Genomic DNA, 20,277 nt, shown 5'->3' with positions numbered 1-20,277 from the left:
CCCCCACGATGGAGAATGTGTGTGGCGCTTCTCTGAACTCCTAGTTCCCTGCAAGGACAGAGAACTCCGCTCGGTGGTGGGCGCGAGTGGGCGTCCGCAGTGAAATTCAACTTTTCCCCGCCTGCACCTGCTGCTCCTTGAGTTTCCTGTCTCAGGGAACAGAGTGCAGTCCACCCACTGCTCACACAAGACACTGGGCATCCCTCCTTCTCTCCTCCTCCTGCGTCCTCTGACAGTCACTCAACTGCCACGTGCTGGGGGCTCCCGCCTCCTAAGTCTTCCAGTCTGCCGCTTCTGCCCATCCCCCACCACCTTAGTCCAGGCTGCCACTGTCTCCTTCTTGGATGCCTGGAACCACTCCCTCGCCACTCTGCCTGCTTCCAGCCTGGCCCCCCCTCCCTTTCCGTCCTCTCCTGGGGCACCAGGACCATCTTTTCAAACACAGATCTGACCCAGCCTCTCCTCTGCTTCAAACCCTGCCAAGGCTCCACTCACCTAATGCAGTAGTCTCCGAAGTGGGGCATCCACAAACTGGGGGCAATGCAGGATGATCCTGCTGGGTGGGGGAAGAAGGCATCAGAACTTTGATTTCTGTTTATTTTCTCTTGTATCTGTTTTGGAACTTCTGTTTCTGGTCATGTTTCATAATGTACTGTCTTAGTTCAGGTTCCCTGGAAGCAGAGCCTGAGGCAAGGATTTGGCTGCACATGACTTATTGAGGGGATGCATTCAGGAGAAACCTCTGGTGGAGTAAGGGAATCAGGGTGGAGTAGAGAACAGCTCAGCAAGGGCATGGCCTTAGCTGGAGTCTCTGGAAAGTGAATTGCCCCACCGGGGATTGACCTGACCTCTGGATGGGGAGGGGGTGTCAACTTCCAAGTGAGGCAGCTCCCTTTGGTCAAGGGCAGTTCCTCAGATGAGAGGGCAGATCTAGGAATGGGCACACCACTGGGAAAGGGAAGGGAACAGGCACCAAGCTTGTTGATCTCACACAGGGGTGCGAGAAGAGAGGGTTCCACTGTCTGTATCTGATTTCCACTTCTGCATCTTACACTACGTGTATTTTCTCCTGTATTATAATAGACACAGCATCCTAATGTACATAATGTATTAGCACAGGCCTATGTGTGCACTTGAACAATAAATAGATCAGTGTTGTGGGGGATTAGGATAAAAGCTCATGTCTTTTTGACTTCCTAAGGGGTATGGATGAACTTGAATCCACATCTGAGGCCCAATTACATGGCTAGAATCAGGTCACCCAGGGAAGCCAGGGCTGAGAGTGGCAGGGCTGCACCTCAAGCAGCTGGAATCTAGACCTTAGAGGGGCCCAGGCTTGTTTATTTTGGAAACCAGCATTAGAAAGCTTTGGCCCAGTCTCTTCTGGTCTTTTTGTCACTCACTGAGAGCATAGAAAGAGAATGATTGCACCAATGGGAGCCCCTGTGGCTGTTTTTAGAGGGTCTGATAATTCTGACCTCTTCCTACCTCTTCTTATGCATCAACACTTAGTGGATCCTCCAGATACTGTGAAATCCACAACCTGTCTCATCCTTGACCAAGAACAGCAGCCCGGGTGGAAAGCCCTGTGGGACAGGGAACCCATGGTGTGAAGGCAATCTGCTTTGAAACAACAGGAACTCTCACTCTGTGCCTGCCTGGGCCCACCATGCAAATTACTCTGACCTGAGCTACTGGGCTGGTACTGGGAGATCTCAACTCAGCTCACACCTGGAATAGAGCGCAGTGAAAGAAGAGGGACTTGAAAGTCAGATAGAGTTGGGACCCAACCTCACCTTGGCCAAGTACCAAACCTCACTACTGTGTGACCTTGGGCGACTTAGGTAATTTCTCTGAACTGAAGTCAAGGTCTTTACAACTTCTAGATCAGTTTCCCAAAGCCAAACTCAGACCAGTAAGCTGTGAGCAGAATACTAACTGACATGATAATTGAACACTTACTCTATGCCCGGGATAGTGCTAAATAAGATGCATATATCTCTGTGTATATGTACGTGTGTAATATGCATCTATACACACACACACACACACACACACGTATATATTCTAATTTAATCATTTAAAAAACCCCATTATCAGGGCCAGCCCAGTGGTGTAGTGGTTAAGGTCACGTGCTCCACTTTGGTGGCCCAAGGTTCACAGCTTCGGATCCCGGGCATGGATCTTGCACTGTTTGTCCAGCCATGCTGTGGCGGCAACCCACATAAAATAGAGGAAGATTGACAACAGATGTTAGCTCAGGGCCAATCTTCCTCACACACACAAAAAACCCATTGTCTTTATTTTATAGATGAGGAAACTGAGGCTCAAAGAGGTTGAGTAACTTATCACGGCCAGTACGTGATGGAGCCAGGATTTGAACCAGGGCAGCTCACCTCTTCACCATCCCCTTCATTGCCTCACATGTCCTCCCTTTCTTAAGTTATTAGCACCTCAAGTGCAGACTCTGAACCCTTCTGAGACAGCGAAGGCCTTGTTGCAGCATTTGGAAGTCCTAATTAGAAAGCAGAAGTCATCTTTATTAAGTTCTGCGTAGTAGAGAGCTGGGTGTACAAACTGTACAGTTCCAATGGTTTGAATGTCTTCTCACTCTAAGTGAAAATCCCCGAAGGTGCCGCTGTCTTAATTAACAGTCTGCCTTGTTCACACTGTAAACGTTCCCCTTGCTGAGGAGCGGGTCATACAATTAAAGGCGAGGGTGATGCTGAGCAGGCGGGCAGTACGTGCAGGCCTGCTGAGAAGCCCCACCTTCTCCTGCTGGCCGTGGCCCCCACATTTCTGCTGGGAGGTCATCGAGACACAGGGCCGTGGAATGACAGTTGCTCCCATATAGTAAGCGGCCACCATATGGTATGGGCTGCCTACAGAGGCTGGGAGCATGGGTTGGGAGCCACTGAGACCTGGGTGTGAGTTTTGGCCCTTCTCTGTGCCTCAGTTTCCCCAGAAGTACTTTCCTCATGAGCCCAGGTGAGGCTCGAATGAAGAGACGTGTGTGACGGTCCTCAGCCCAGGGCTTGGCACTTAAGAATTGAAGCTCTTCTCCTCCCCATTCCTTCTGCTCAAGTGGACAGCTTTATGCTTTTTGGCCAGCCAGCATCATTATAATGTTCTTCCTCAGTGGATGTATTTTCCCTGGTTAAGAGTCCCACTTCCCCAAGGAAAAAGCCAGAAACTCACTTGTAAGCATGTGGCCCAATCTTGGGACCAAATCCTGGAAGACTTGGAATTTTTTTTTTTTTTTTGCAAACTTTTTATGGAATAACATACATATAGAAAATCACACAAAGCATAAATATACCGCTGGTTTAATATTTACAAACTGAACGTATTCCTGTAACAGTGTCTAAAACAAGAAACAAAACATTACCTGAGCCAGCCCTGATGGCCTAATGGTTAAAGTTCGGTGCTTTCACCACTTTGGTGCCCTGGGTTCGGTTCCCAGGCGTGGAACCACACCGCTCGTCTGTCAGTAGCCGTGCTGTGGCAGCGGCTCACATAGAACTAGAAGGACTTGCAACTAAGATATACAACCAGGCACTGGGGCTTTGGAGAGAAAAAACAAAAAGAAAAAGGGGAAGCTTGGCAAAAGATGTTAGCTCAGGGCAAATCTTTCCCTGCAAAAATAAAAAAAAGAAACAGAACAGTATGAGCTCCCCAGAAGACCTCCCATTGATCCCTCTTTCGGTCACTATTCCCTAAGAGTATCTACTGTCTTGACTGCTAAAGCATAGGCTAGTTTTGCTAATTTTTGAACTTTATATAAATGGAATTATATAAAGTTTTATATATATATATGGAATTAATGAAAATATAAGTGAAATGGAATATAAACATAATGGAATGGAATTATATAAAGAATATATAAAGTATGTCTTGTTTTGTGTCTGGCCTCTTTCATTCCACATCTGTTGGTGAGATTCATTCATTCTCATTTCAGTGACATATTCCACTCTGTGACTATACCATAGTTTATCTATTCATTCAACTGTTGACAGACGTTTGGGTTATTTCCAGTTAATATGAATATTCTTGTTCATGTTTATTGGTGAGTATGACCATGCATTTCTTTTGAGTAGAATTGCTGAGTCAAAGATGACGGACATGCTTGGCTTTAGCAGATACTGTGAAACCATTTTGTAAAGGTTTATCCCAATTTACACTGCCACCAATAATACAGGAGAGTTCCAATTACTCCCACACTTTGTGCTGTCTGTCTTTGTAATCTTAGTCTATGACGTAAGAGTGAGAGGTATTACATTGTAGTTTTAATTTGCATTTTCCTGATGTCTCGGGACCTTCTCATACACTTATTAGGCAATTGGATAGTGTCTTTTGCCCACTTTTCTGTTGGGTTGTCTGTCTTTTTCTTACTAATTTGTAGGAGTTCTTTTTACACTTCGGATAAAAGTCCTCTTGGAATTTGCGGAAGTCCATTCCCACTCTACTGTTGTCTTTTCATTCCTTTCATGGTATCTTCTGATTACCATCAATGGTTATAGTTATAGTCCATTTTATCAGTATTTCTCTTTAGTTAGCACTTTTGTGATCTATTTAAGAAATCTTTGCCTACCTCCAGGTCATGAAGATATTCTCCCCTGTTTTCGCCTGTGTCTTATTGTTTTACCTTTCACGACTAAGTGTACCATACATGTGGAATTGATTCTTGTATATGGTGTCAGGTAGGGCTCAAGATGGTTCTTTTTCCAGTTGGCTACTTGGATATCCAGTTGAGCCAGCACCAGGATTTGAAAACAGCAGCCTTTCCTCTCTGCTTCCAGTGAACCTTTGTCATGAGACAGGTGATTATATATGTGGGAGTCTATTTCTGGACTCTCTATTTTGTTCCATTCGTCTATAGGTCTAACCTTTAGGAAACTTTCATATGGAAGACAGGTTTGTGAAGAAGGAGGTAGCCCCAAGGAATCCATCAATGGTTGTGGAGAGACAGGAAGAAATCCATCCAGCTTCTGGTGGCAGCTGGTCAGAACCCCAGAGCCCTGGTCGTGTGGACTACAGCGTCTGGGGCCTCGGTGGCATTGGCTGTAGGGTCTCCCCTGGCGCAGTCTAGGGGTCTAAAATAGGCCTAACCCTTGGCCATATAGACTTGAAGCTTAATTTTTTGTTAAGGCTGGATGCGAAGAATTTGAATCGTCTGAGCTTGCCTTCCCCCAAAACCAATCTGCCCCTGCATGCTCCTTTCCCAGTAAACTGTGAAATACAAGGTCTCCTTGCAATACTTTTATACACTTCTCGCTGCAGTTTAATATATCAGACACTGCATCACAGTCTGGAGGTTCAAAATTACCTCGAAGTAATCATTTCCTAGAGGGCTGGTAGTAAACATTCTGTCACACAGCTATAGATTGTCGCCTGTCGCCATCAATCAGGCCCCAGGGAGATATTAGGGGGAATGATAGGGGAATGAATTGAGAACTGGTGCACGTGGCTGCCAGGTTTGCAGAGGGAAACAGGCTTGGTGGCCCATGGAGGTTGGCATGGGGGGTGAGATGTCTCTGCACCCCTACGTGAGGTTGTGGGTTTGAGCTCTGGGTGGCCTGTTGGCATAACTCAGCTCCAGGGTCATGGAATCCTGCAGCCCTAATCTTGGCCTTCTGATATCTTCCCTACATGCTTCAAAGCAAAGCCAGCACCTGTGTTTGCAAAATAATAACAGCTGCGATTTATGGCACGCACTCTGCTGCTCCTTTTCATGCATCATCTTATTAATCTTCAGAGTGAACCCAGGTTGGAGTTACAGTATTATTCCTATTTCACAGCTGAGGAAACTGAGGCTCAGAGGTGTTGGGCAACTTGCAAAATCAGGCAGCTGGTCAGTGGCAAGGCCAGGATTTGAATCTGGGTTCTCTGCCTCCAAAGGCCAAGTGTGAAATCACTACATACCATTTCTGTCAAACATCCAGCCCATTAGCTTGTATCCTAACTCAACTTTTATGCTTGCTGTTCTTGTCCCCATTATACAGATGAAGAAACCGAGGCTCTGAGAAGAACAGATGCTCATCCAAGTTCAGCAAGTAGATAACATGGCTGAAGATCCACTCCGGGGCTCCCTGGCCGCACACCTAAAACTTCCTCCTTGGGAAGGCAGGTGGAGTGCGGGTAAAGCATCGCTGTCTGCAGAGTCATAGGTGATGTGCAGGTTCATCTAGTGGACTGAATGGCTTGGTGAACTTTGGCCTAAGTCCTCAACAGGGTCAGACTGGGTTTGGGGGACTGAAACTTAGACAATTTGGATAACCCTCTTAAAAGAAAAAAATATTAATCAAACTTAGGTGTGGAAGTACATATTTATTTGGCAGGTGCACTCAAGAGAAGAGTCCTGAAATTTACACCTCAGGAAATTTATGGTCAGTCCACTTGGGTCCCAGTCTTCTGTGGGATCTCACATTGGAAGCCTTTTCCTGCCTTAGCTAGTCTTTCAGGAAACTCAGAATGGAAAGAAGCACAATGTGTCTGATTTGAGGGTGTTCGGCATCTCAATGTCATATTTGGGCTCCACCCAGGACTGGAGCTTGGAGGGGTGAGGGTTCTGCTTGACTCTAAGCCAGTGCCACGCAAAGTGTGGTCTCTGAGCTGTGCCTCTGTGAGCGCGGTTAACAGTCTAAGACAAGATCAACCAGACACCAAGAACTGGCATGTAGAAACTTTCAGAGCAATTCAGCGCTGCACGGTGGCCAACTGCACTTGCCTCGTTGAACAGGGTATAGACCAGTCTAAGTATTGTCGAAACTCAGTAGTGAGCCACTTGTGGTACTAACCTCATGCACAGTAGGATCACATGACTAGTACCAGCTTCATGCATAACTAGGATCAGTCCACGGTGTACTGGAAAAAGACCAAGCTGGCCCTTCATCACAGACTGTTTGAGACCCACTGGTCTAAGCCTTATTACGGATGTTGTTGTTTTGAAAACATCTTGACATCAGCATTTCATTTCACAAACAAGTGAACTTCAAACCAAGACAACAATGACAAAAACCCAAACTGAACCCAGTAATAATTTCTTTAAGGTCAGGTTTAATTTATTTTTTTAAACACACAAAGCACTAATTTTTAATCTTTTTTCTTGCAGTCTTCTTTCCCAATATTAAAATGTGAGCGTTTCCCTCATCTCTTAAAGCTTTCTGAAAATTTACTTTTGTCCTCCTACCCTTTTTCATGGAAAAATATACATAAAATAATATTATTTTAACCATTCATAAGTGTTTAATTCAATGGCATTAAATGTATTCACAATGTGTGTAACCACCACTACTGTCTATGCTCAAAACTTTTTCATTACCCCAACAAAATCTCTACACCCGTTAAATGATAACTCCCTTGCTCCTCCCTTCCCCTTGCCCGTCTCCCCACAGCCCCTGGCAATCTCTATTTTACTTTTTGTCCCTATGCATTTGCCTAGTCTGGGTACCTCATATAAATGGAATCATACAGTATTTGTCCTATGTCTGGCTTATTTCATTATCTGTTCGTTTGTTGATGGACACTTGGGTTGCTTCCACCTTTTGGCTGTTGTGAACAATGCTGCTGTGAACATGGGTATACAGATAGATGTTTGAGTCCCTGCTTTCAATTCTTTGGATGTGTACCTAGGAGTGAAATTTCAGCATCATATGGTAAGTCTATGTTTAACCTTTTAAGAAACCACCAAATTATTTTCAATAGCGGCTGCACCAATTTACATTCCCATTGGCATCACACAAAGTTTCTAATTTCTCTACATCCTCAACACTTCTTGTTATTTTTTATGTTATTTTTTAAATTATAGCCATTCCAGTAGGTACGAGGTGGGTTTGATTAGCATTTTCCTAATGACTAATGATGTGACATCTTTGACCTGTGGCATCTTTTCATATGCTTATTGGCCATTTGTATATCTTCTTTGAAGAAAATGTCTATTCAAGTCCTTTGTACATTTTGAATTGGGGTTTTTTTTGTTGTTGAGTTTTGGGAGTTCTTTATATATTCTGGATATTAATCCTGTATCAGATATACGATGTGCAAACATTTTCCTCCACTTTGTAGGTTGGCTTTTTGCTTTCTTGGTAGTATCCTTTGATGCACAAAATCTCTTAAGTTTCATGAAATCTAATTTATTATTTTCCCTTTAGTTGCCTGTGCCATTGATGTTGTAGCCATGAAATTTTGCCAAATCCAACGTCATGAAGATTTTCCCCAATGTTTTCTTTTAAGAGTTTTATAGTTTTAGCTCTTAAGATTAGGTCTTTGATTCATTTTGAGTGAATTTTTGTATATATTGTAAACTGAGAGTCCAACTTCATTCTTTTGCATGTGGATATCCAGTTTTCCCAGCAGCATTTGTTGAAAAGGCTGTCTTTCTCCATTGAATAGTCCTGGCACCCTTGTTGAAAATCAATAGATCATATATGTGAGGATTTATTTCATGCTCTCTATTCTATCCCATTGGTCTGTATGTCTGTCTTGTGTTACTGTCAGATTGTAATCACTGTAGCTTTTTATTAAGTTTCGAAGTCAGGAAATGTGAGTCCTCCAACTGTGTTCTTTTTGTTTTTTCAAGATTGTTTTGGCTATTCAGGGCCCCTTGCAATTACATATGAATTTGAGGACCAACTTTTCCATTTTTCTGAAAAAGGCTATTGGAATTTTGATACAAATCGCAGTAAAATTGTAGATCACTTTGGATAGTATTACCATCTTAATAATATTAAGTCTTTCTATCCATGCACACAAGATGTCTTTCTGTTCAGTTAGGTCATCTTTAATTTCTTTCAGCAATGTTTTGTAGTTTTCAGCATACAAATCCTTTACCTCCTTAGTTAGATTTATTCCTAAGAATTTAATCCTTTTAGGTGCTTTTGTAAATGGAATTGCTTTCCTTATTTTCTTTTGAGATTGTTCAATGCTGATGTATAGAAACACAATTCAGTTTTGTGTGTTAATCTCATACGCTGCAACTTTGCTGAATTTATTCATTATCTCAAGTAGCCATCTTGTGGATTCTTTGGCATTTTCTATATAACAACATCAAGTCATTGGTGACTAGAAATAGTTTTACCTTTTCTTTTCCAATTTGAGTGCCTTTTATTATTATTATTTTACTTTTGCCTAATAACTGTGGCTAGAACTTCCAGTACAATGTCAGCAGTGAAAGTGGGCATCTTTGTCTTTTTCCTGACCTTAGACATAAAGCTTTGTCTTCTACTGTTAAGCATGACATTATCTGTGGGTTTTCATAAATAGACTTTATCATATTGAGGAATTTTCCCTCTATTTCTGGTTTTCAGAGTGCTTTTATCACAAAAGGGTATTGGATTTTGTCAAATGCTTTTTATGCATCTACTGAAATGATCATGTGGGTGTTTTTCCTTCATCCTATTAATGTGATGTATTACACTGATTGATTTTTCTTATGTCAAACCACCCTTGCATTCCTGAGATAAATCCCACTTGGTTGTGGTAAATAATCCTTTTAATATGCTGTTGGATTCAATTTGCTAATATTTTGTTGAGGATTTTTGCGTCTGTGTTCATAGAGAATAATGATCTGTAATTTTCTTTTCTTTTGATGTCTTTATCTGGCTTCAATATCAGGGTAACGCCAGCCTCATAAAATGAGTTAGGAGATAATTCTTCCTCTTCAAATTTTTGGAAGATTTTGAAAAGGATTGGAGTTAGTTCTTCTTTAAGTGTTTGATAGAATTCACTGGTGAAGCCATCTGGTCCAGGACTTTTCTTATTGTGAGAGATTTAGTTGTGGTATGGTTAATTTCATTGGTCCCCAGTTCTATGAAGGCTTGGATGAAGGTAGTTCCAGCGTTTTTCAAAGAGTGGTCCAAGGACAATTACCTTTATCCAGATTGCCTGGGGAGCTATGTTAGTTTCTATTGCTGCACAATAAATTACCACATGCTTCACTTAAAAAAGCCCAAATTTATTATCTCTACATTTCCATGAGGCAGGAGTCTGGGCATGGGATGGCTGGGTCCTGTGCTCAGGATCTCACCAGGCTGAAATCAAGGTACTGGCCAGAGTGAGGCTTGGGATCCTCTTTCAAGCTCACTGATAGTTGGCAGAATTCATTTCCTTAAGGACGTAGGACTGAGGCCCTCAGCCCCTAGTGGCTGTCTACTGTTCCCCACCGTGTCACCCCCTTTACAACATGGCAGTTCACTTCTTCAAGGTCAATGAGAGTGTGTCTCTGCTATTTTGATTTCTCTGACTTCTTCCATCTCTGACCTCAAGTCCTCTCTTAAAGGGCCCACCTGATTAAGTCAAGTCCACCCAGGATAATCTCCCTTTTGATTAACTTGAAGTCAACTAATTAGGGACCTTAATTACATCTATAAATCCCTTCATCTTTTCCATAGAATGCAAACTCTTCATGAGAGTGACATCCATCATGTTCACAGGTCTCACCTACATTCAAGGTGAGGGTACAGGGTGGATACACCAGCTGGTGGGGATCTTGGGGGCCATCTCAGAATTCTGCCTATACAGAAGTCAATTTAAAAATTGGGCTCATAGTTTCAAATCCCAGAGAATTAACTTAGTGGGCATAGTGGGGCCCCAGAACACACATTTTTAGCAATCTTCCAGGCTACTTTGAGACTCTGAGTTACACAGATCTGGGCTTGAGTCTCAGCTTTGCCACGTAGTGACTGGAAGTCCCCTGGATAACCACTCTCTGTCTTTGGCATTCAGTTTCTTCATCTGTAAAGTGGGGTGAGTGAGCCCTCATAGGATTGCAGAGAGGATTAAATGTGATAATGCACACTGGTGGTTTTCAACTCTGACTGCACGTTAGAATCATTGGGGAGATGCCCTCGGTCATCCCAGACCGATGGACTCAGAATCTCTAGGATGAAACCTAGGCATCAACATTGTTTAAAAGCTCCCCAAGTGCTTTTGATGCACAGTTGATATATGGGTCAGCCACTGCCACAATAACGCTGTGGAAAAAATAACTCCTCAATCTCAATGGCTTACAATAACAAACATTTATTTTTCTCACTTCTGTGTCTGCAGAAGGGCTAAGATTTGTCCAATTTCAGTGCAATTTCAATTTGTCCAGTTTCTCTCTGGGCTGTGTGTCTGCTCTGTGTGTCTCCCTCTGGGACCCGCAGCTCTCTGGGGCATGCCCTTATTGTGGTGATGGCAGGAGGGCAAGAGATTGGAGACCTGTGACGCCGCTTGAAGCTCAGCTTAGAACTCTAACAACATCACTTCCTCCCACATTTCATTGGCCAAGGCGAGTCACGTGACTAAGCTCAACAACACTGGGGCAAGGGAGTTGATGCCACCCATGAGTCGTGTGGCAGAGAGCGTGGATGTATAATTCTACACAGGGAGAATGTGGAGTTGGGAATAACAATCCAGTTTTCTACAGCTGATAACCACTGATACTAGGAAAAGCACTTACCAACATGTCTGGTTAGGGTAGGTGCTCAATAAACATTGCATATTTTCCTAGTGAGCAGACTCCCACAGCTTCCTCTGAGGCTGTTGGATGGGAGCGATTCTCCCTGCATGAGGGGCTCCAGGGACGAGTTGACTTTCCACTCTGGCGTTAAGTCAGACTCCAGGGAGAAAAGACTATGCCATAATGCACCAAATGCTTTGAGTTCCTAGGAAGAAAGATCCCAATTGGAGGCTGCAAGAACTATCATCGGCTGCTTAAATATCCATTTGCCCATCCACCACTCACAAAGTGTTCTATTTATTTGCACAGTCTCTGTAATACAGCAGCGGAGGGAGAATTCATTAAGGCAAATTGTGAGGGTAGCTTTCAAAAAAAAATTCCTCTCTCTGTTTTATGCAGTGCATAGTTCCCCGTTTAATGAGAGCTCTGCAAGTCCATTTTCCTTAAGGGTTTAATAAAAGTATAATTTAAAAAATTAAGACAGATGGGGAAAGTGCCAAGGGAAGCTATTTCTCCCATTAACTCGCAGGATAGACCTTCTTGAGACTGTAAGATGAGTGGGGAGAAGAAAGATTCCAGAAGCCGTTAAGAGTTCTTTAAGGTTACATAAGACTCTGGTCTGGGTTTATGTGGCCCAGAGATGCCTGCTGAACAGATAGGAGTTAGATTTATTGGTTGAGTAATGGGCCTGTTACTAGCTGGCAGTTTAATTAATGCTGATATAGGAGCTTTGCTTTTTCTTAGAATCTGAGCTATGGAGCCCCGCGAAGGAGACATTCACATTTTTAAAACTTTCTGAACAATCTTGGTTTCTTTTGGAGGATGGAGTGGAATGGAATGTTTAAGCGAGGGAGGGTCTTGGGATGTGGGTGGCCAATGTCCAGGTGATTCTCACCTCCCTACATGCGGCATGTCAGGGGCGAATTGTTGACTGCAATTTGGTTTCCTTCCATCCTGCGGCTGGCCCTGGCTTCTTGAAGCATGATAGAACCTGAGATATAATCATTTTAATAGTATGATTATTATTAAAGAAGCTAAGAATTAGGCTGGCTCACATTTTTGGGTGCTTATTTTGTTAATCTTCACTGGGAAGCTGGTGGTGTTATCATTACCCCTATTTTACAGATCAAGAAACCAAGACCCAGTCACACGGACAGAAAATGCAGAGCTGGCACTTGGACCCTGTGTCTACATGTTAAACACCCTGCTACCCTTTTCTGTGTGACAAATGGGCCAAGTGAGGCTCAGAGAAGTCTGGTAAAACTCCCAAGTCTGAATAGCAAGTGAGTACTAAATTTCTTATCTAGTAGCCTTCTCCACCACATCTCTTGAATTTAATAAGGGGATTCTGACTCATTTTAATATTAGTCTGCATAAAACTCATTAAGAAATATAAATACACTCTCTTCCTTCATCTCAAAAACAATAAGCAAACTCACGTTGATGGAGGGCTTGCTGTGTTGCAGGCACTCTGCTGAGTTCTATGAGTTCTTTATTTCATTTAATCCTCACATACATGCTAGGAGGAAGGTATGTAACTATCTCCACTTTCTACATAAGGAATCCAAGGCTCTGAGAGGTGAAATTGCCCAAGGCCACATAGCAGGAAGTGGTCCAAACACAACTCAGACCCTGGACTGTCTGAAACACCCAAGCCTTTGCCCAGAACCCCAAGGTTAAATAGAATAGATTGCTGGGTTTTCCTTTACTTCACTTTACCAGAGTCTCAGGCTGCCTCCATCCATGATAATTGAGAGGTGACTGATGCAATGCAGCCTGTCGCACCTGGGAGTTATTTTTAGCAAGTTCCTGTATAAATCCTTCTTCTCCGAACGTAGGAAGGAGTCTGCTTTCCTTGGTTCTTTCTCTGGTTGGCATATTGCTTTATGGTCTCCTTGATGTGCTGTGGTGTAAATCAGGAGGGTCTTGGACCTTGCTGAGATGGACACAGGTCCCTGAGTCAGCAGGTTGGGAAACACTCTTTTCTCTTCCTTCCCTGGGCTGCCAGGCACTAGGTGATCCTCGAGGGACCCAGGCTTCTTTCTGACCAAGAAAATGTCTTTGGTTTCCCTCTATGTTCAATTCAAAAGTAGTTGAAAACAATTTTTTTTTCTTACCATGTTGCCAAAGACATTTGAATTGATGGACAAAAGTCAAGAACTAGATAACGTCCAGAGAATGGAGAGGGTGATTTCTAAGTTCATGTTCATATTATCAGAGTTGGTAATTGGTACCAAGTAAATTAAGTTGCTCTCTACCTTGACCAGTGAAAATAAGTGGGCAGTTTTCAATTTTGCAAGAATACTTGGGTTTTCCATTTAACACTAGCAGAAGTGACTTTTGTATCACACAGACTTGTGCCCTCTATGGCTTCGTCCATGCCAGACATCACTAATCGATTGACCAGTTGTGATCTTAAAATTCTTCCCAGAAGAGGGCGCCAGGCTTCTTCTGCCTCTGATCAAGATTGGATTAGAAGGTGAAATCAACTTGCCAAACTTGGCTGGTTGCTGTTTTATGACCTTTTTGTTTAGGCATCTATAGTTTCCTATCAGATACCCTCAGATACACTCCAAGCTGCATTGAGTTACGATGCTAATTAAGGCATCAGATGGGAAGACAAATGATACTCCAATTCCTAAATTATGAAAAATGAAAGTTTAGAGGGGCGATTTGTCACAGGTCACACAGTCAGTAAATGAGGGAGAGGGTTTAGCAGGTTTGAGAGTCAGAGAGACCCAGGTTCATGTCCTGGTCATCTTGCTTTTTCCTTTGGTGATATTTTCCTCTATATCCCTGAGCCTAAGTTTCCTCATCTGTCAAATGGGAATAGAATGCTACCTACCTCACTGAGCTGTGAAGAGGATTAAAATGAGATGCTGCATACGAGTGCCTCAGAGAGGGCCTGGTAGGCAGAGGAAGTGCCTAACAAATGTAAGCCATTATTTGTTCAGTTTTCTTAAAAACATCAAATGCACAAAAAACCTTAATACACACTGTGATGGAATCTGACAGCTCTGAGAGGTGGGTGCCACCATTTTACAGATCATGAAAATAGGGACTCAGAAGTAATGTGGTTTTCCCAGTATCAGACGGAAAGTAAATGGAAAAGTTAGAATTCAAATGTCAGATATGGCGAGGCACAAGCCCTCACTCCCTTAAAGTCTTATTCAGATATTCGTACCTCGATGCCACACACCACGACCATCCTTTTAAAATTTCAACCTCTCCCTGCGTGTCTGTTTCCTTCACTTAATTATTCTCTCCAAAGCACTTTTTTCCTTCTAACACGCTATCTTACTATATAATTTACTCTTTTATTATTCATATGTTTTCTTTCCTGTCTCCCTCCAACTTGACCATAAGCCCCACAGAATAGGCAATTTTATGTATTTTGTTAACTGCTGTGTTCACTGGTCTGAGCACAGTGTCTGACACACAGCAAGTGCTCAATAAATATTTTCTGAATAAACATATGAAGTCCACCTGGCTCAAAAGCTCCTTTTTTGTAGCACACCATGTCCTAAACAATTTATAATGAGAGCTGTCATTTGTCGAATGCCTACCATGTTCTAGGCACCACGGAGCATCATAAATATATTGTTGCTAAATTGGACCATATTCTTTCATGGAAGGGACGATTATCCAGGCTTTGCAATTGAGGAGACTGACACTCAGCAAGGTTACGTGACTTGGCGCTCATCCCATTGGCATGAAGGGGCATGTGGGGAGTCATGTCTAGGTCAGCTGGACTCCAAGACCTGCCCTCCTTCCCTGGCCTATGTCAAATTATAAGAACGAGCTTCATTCTCAGCGGCTGTTTACGATTATCATCCTCGTACCAAAATTTTTGTTTGAGAACCAGACCCTTGTTCAGCTTAAAAAACTCACCAGACCTCGTGATCAGACTTTACTGTGTACAAGTTCCAGGGTTGGAGGCCACCAAGACCTATGGAAAGAGAATCCTCAGGGTTGGAGGGAGTTGTGGGGAGCCCAGGAACCTGGTTTTTTGTAAGAACCTAGGTGATTTCTATGATCAGGCTAATCTGGAAAACTGAGTAATGGAATTCGTCCATCCGTCCATCTATCCATCCATTTCCTCATCTTTAATGTGGGAATAATACCAGTACCCAGCTTATATGGTTGCTGTAAGGATTAAATGGGGCTATGTGTAGGAAGTGCCTGAAGCAGGGCCCGCCATGTCAGAGAGGCTGATTCAGACTCATACCTGGGCACCTCCTGTGGGCCTGGCCCTCTTCTAGTTATGAGGGATACAGCGGAAACAGAGGGCCTGGCCCTCCTGGTGCTGACCATCTAGCTGGAATGAGTACAGATTTTGGCATCAAACAAAACTGGATTAAACTCCCACCCTTGTCACTCACACTCAGATGTGAACACAGGCAAACTACTGAATTCTCTGGATCCATTTGCTCAAATGTGAAGTGAGGATAATGAAATTATGACTAAATAACAAAAAATGTTTTATGGCTTTGTTTTTTTTTGTTATTTATATAAAATAGAAGTGATTGAGGCTCAGAGAGGCACAGTAACTTGCCTAAGGTCACACAGCTTATAAATGGCAGAGCTGGGATTTGAACCCACATCTGTCAGGCTCTGGGGATGTGCTGTTTACCTGCCATGTTACGTGGCTTCCCACAGAGAGAGGGGACATCCACAGGCAATTAGTGGAAAGGATTTTTAAGGCTTCACTCAACATGTCTGCAAATTGAAGGACATTACACTGAGGGCCTGAGACGCTCCTCTGAGACAAACAGCTGTCCAGACTCGCCCAATTTCTGCTGGCTTCACACACAGCCAGCCTTACGAAGTTCTCCTGCAGCGCAGGAATTTGGAGGGCCCCTCGGAGAGATCCAATTGCTCTGATCTCGCCAAGCACAAGGAGAGTTTGGGAGACATGAAAGGCAGCAGTTATTCATTTCATGAATAGATAACGGCCAGCCATTTAGAGGGAGCCACGGCAGGAAGATGAAAAAGCTATTAATACAGTTGGGAGCTCATTTCTTTTGGAGTGGTCAGCAGCAGCCAGAGAGGACAAAAATGAGAAAATATTGCAATAGGCGCTCCTGACAACACAAATTATTCAGGAGATGTTAAAGTGCATTGTTCACCATCGAAAACATTTTTTCTATGTTTATGAGATCTATTCAAAGGCATCTTGATGGATGAAATTGAGTAATATTTACAGGTGTTTGTGTGTACGTGTGTGAGTGTGTGCGTACTCGCATTCCTTTTGTTCTAATAGCCTTTGTAAATCATTTCTTTGAGCTGATGCACTCAACAATGGCCAGGCTGGGTCCACATAACGCACAGTGAAGTCCGTGCCACTGATCCCTGGGTAACTGTAGTATTCTTGATGTCTGGGTCTCTGGAGATGGGGCTCTGGGAAGTGGGAGCTGATCTGAGGTACACACATGGGAGCAGAAGAAATCCTCCGATTCTGAGAGGAGAGAAACCAGGAACAGCACGGAGATGAGAAGGATGTGATGGCATTTCCCAGCGTGTGTTGGGAACTGTATGTTCCCACCCAAAGAGGGGCCCGTGGGGACAGGACAAGACCCGGGGAATCCTTGCACTTCTGACCCCTATGGACGATTCACAACGTATAGGATCCTGCTCAAGGCTGTGCAATTCTTGAGATAAAGCGATTCCCTTAACGTGGCTTAGTTCCACTTTCCCCATCGCTGACCGTAGTGTGACACCAGCAAAACTCCTGCTCCTTAGAGAACGCTTTCAGAATACAACTTTTGTGTGTGTGTGTAAAGATGGTCCCTGAGCTAACATCTGTGCCCATCTCCCTCTATTTTGTAGGTGAGACGTTGCCACCGTGTGGCTTGATGAGTGGTGTGTAGGTCCGCACCTGGGATCCGAACCTACGAACCCTGGGCCACTGAAGCGGAGTACATGAACTTAATCACTACACCACCAGACTGGCCCTGAGGAATACAACTTTTAAGTGGTAAAACTGAGCAAAACTGTTAATCATTGTAACTAAGCCGTGATTTTATCTACGCACACCATTATTAGCTCAATTATTTTGAATTAAATGACTTGGCAACTTCGTTAAGTAGCTGACCTAATTAGACAATGTACTGGTTTGATCACTGTTTGCTTTTCTTTCCCACCTGAATTGGTTTATTGTTTGATTTAGAACTCGTGCACACAACCAACTTAACCGTTAGGGATGAGTTCAGTTTAGAATCCATCATCCAGTCTTGTAGACGGACTGGAACACCAGTTTAGGAGTCAGATGCACCAGGGTTAAACCCTGGCATCTTAACTTTCTACAGGTGATTTGCGGCAAGTTCCTGAAGCTCTCTGAGTTTCAGTTTCTTTATCTATAGAATGGGAACAATAATGATAAGACTTATTTTATCAGATTGTGGGATTAGTTGAAATAATGCAGATAAAAAGCTTAACACGGGGCTGGCACATAGTGAGTTCTCGGTAAGTGTTGATTACCATCATCATCATCATCATCATCGGAAGGAAGGGGTTGGGATTAACAGATGAACCGTAAATCTTTCTTCCAGCCTCAGAGATGCTTGAAGAAAGTTGGACTCTGTGATATCAGTGGAGGGAATGTACCCATTAGAGATAAGTGATGGTCTTGCTGGGGTGGCTATGTACTGGTCACTGACCCAGCGATGTCCCTGAGGACACTATTCTTGGCTGTCGGGTTTGTCTACTACATGACCTGTAGTTTATGGCACACAGCTGCTGAGGGATGGAAGTGTGACATGCACCCCTCCACGCACTGCATCACCAGCAAGGTCTTCAAGTGAGCGACCTGAGACCCTGCAGCTTCCCTACTCTGATGCGACCACAGTGACACCAGCTCTCATCCTTGAGACCAAAATGGAGACTCAGCGCCCCCTGTTCCCTCAGCTCCACATGGTGGCCGGAAGAATGCATCTGTAGATCTTCAGTGAGGAAAATGTCACTGGTGACAAAAGTACAGAAACCCGTGACTTCCTGTTTTCACCCACGGAACTTACTGGAAGATCATCTGTTCTTCATCTGTCACAGAAAGAAAATGTGCCAGCGAAGAACACAGCCAAAGCTACAAGGTGACTTTTCACATGGCTCTTCCCTCCAGGGGATGTGAGACCAGCCTCTGGAGACAGGAGTTGGGGTGGTCCACCTAGCTCCCCTGGTGGCCTGGACCCCTTGAGATCTCCCCAGACCCAGAGGAGTCTTGAAAACCAAGTGGCATCTCCAGGATGAACGTCTGGCAGCCCTGAGCAAGCCCTGGAAGTCAAGGTTCCTTCTTATTCCTTAGGGAAAAGGATTACGCTCACTTCTGAAATCCTAGCGGCCCCTGGGGATGGTCCCAAGACAGAACGGAAGCCTCGCAGCACCACCAAGAAAGCTCACAGCCAACCCCGCAAAGGAGCTGGGAGCAGTGCCCTGGTGGACCTGCCCGGCCCTGAGGACAGTGCCCTCTGCAGGCCAAGGAGCCTGGTCTGCCTTCCAGGCTCTTACACCCCGGCCTAGGACCAGCTGGACAACCCAACTTCACTCTGGCAGATGTGACGGGGAGGGGGCCCCAGAACAGCCATGGCAGGTCACAGAGGGGCATGGGAGGGGGAAGCGTGAATTCTTGGGGAGCATGCGTGCCCCCACCCCAGGCAGTTGGGCAGTGAGCCGCTGCCAAGCCCGCCGAGCTGCCTGGACCTGAGTGAGGGCACTTTCCAGACCCGCTGGGGTTCCAGCACGGCGGGCGGGGGGATTTCCTGCAGCAGTCTGGGCCTGCCTAGTGTCAGGAGGCGGCAAGCTCTCCCTGCTCTGGAAGGACAGCCCTCAGGGTGTCCTGGGCCGGTCTGCCTCCCTGTGTCCTCGCCCTGGGCGCCCATGTGGACCAGCTGCGGGACAGCCAGGAGGACCTGGACTCGGTGGTGGAAGCGACAGAGAAGGAGAACCCACTGCTGAAGAGCAGGTGTGAGGAGCTCCAGCGACAAACCTGGAGATGGGAAGATCCTGGATGGCTCTGGGGATCTGTACCAGGCGGCAGAGGAGGCCCAGAAACAGAAGGAACTTGCCAAAGCCGCGATTCAGAAGGTTCTGAAAAAAGAAGACCAACTTACAGCAGACCTGAGCTCCACGGGAAAATCTTTCTCTGAAATCTTCAAGTGGTTTGAGAAACTGGAGGTGATGGAAGGCTACCGCAGGAATGAAGAATCGTTAAAGGAGAGCGTTGAGGATTAGATCGTAAGAATTGAGAAGGAAGGCCAGCGATGCCAAGCCCCAAAGGCCCACGCAGAAGAGAAACTCAAGCTGACAAACGAGGAGATGGCCAGGTCCGGAGCAAGGTCCGAGGGGAGGCCTCGGCCTTCCAGGGAGCCTGAGGAAGGAGCGGATGCACGTGCGTCACCGGAGAAGACCATTGAGCAGAAGACTAAAGAAAGCGACGAACAGACCAGAATAGGTCAGTTCCAACTGCATTCCAAGATGGAGAAGATCTGGCGTGGAAGTCCCTGACCGGTGCCCGTCAGCCCTCCTTCTGTCTGACTCTGTTTGTTAGAAGACTTCATGTTCTTTCTTCTCTCTTAGTCTCCACTAGTTTTTTAACCAGATTGCTTGAAAAAGAAGACTAAATTTTCCCTTAAGTTAAAAACAAAAGACCAAAATGGGGGTTGGGACATTGGAGGTTGACCCTGGATGCCCACGGTCTTCATGAAGCTGTTAGCCTGATGGGCTGCTCTGCCCCTTGCTCTGCATCCCGTCTTAAGGTGAAGTAGGCCTCGTGCCGGGCAAGCCTATCGTGTCTCGGGAATTTCAGCGACAATCTGAAGCTGAAAGTCATTCCAGTGGTCTGG

General features: G+C 44.7%; 1 pseudogene; it reads left to right on the top strand.

Moving 5' to 3' along the window:
• The first annotated feature begins 18,105 nt into the window (after positions 1-18,105).
• On the top strand, positions 18,106-19,939 carry LOC138925468 (transforming acidic coiled-coil-containing protein 3 pseudogene; annotated as a pseudogene).
• The last annotated feature ends 338 nt before the right edge of the window (positions 19,940-20,277 follow it).

The sequence above is a fragment of the Equus caballus genome, chromosome 8 (assembly GCF_041296265.1).
Source record: "Equus caballus isolate H_3958 breed thoroughbred chromosome 8, TB-T2T, whole genome shotgun sequence".
Taxonomy (NCBI): Eukaryota; Metazoa; Chordata; class Mammalia; order Perissodactyla; family Equidae; genus Equus; species Equus caballus.
The sequence above is the reverse complement of the archived record's forward strand: the minus strand, read 5'-3'. Positions and strand labels throughout refer to the sequence as shown.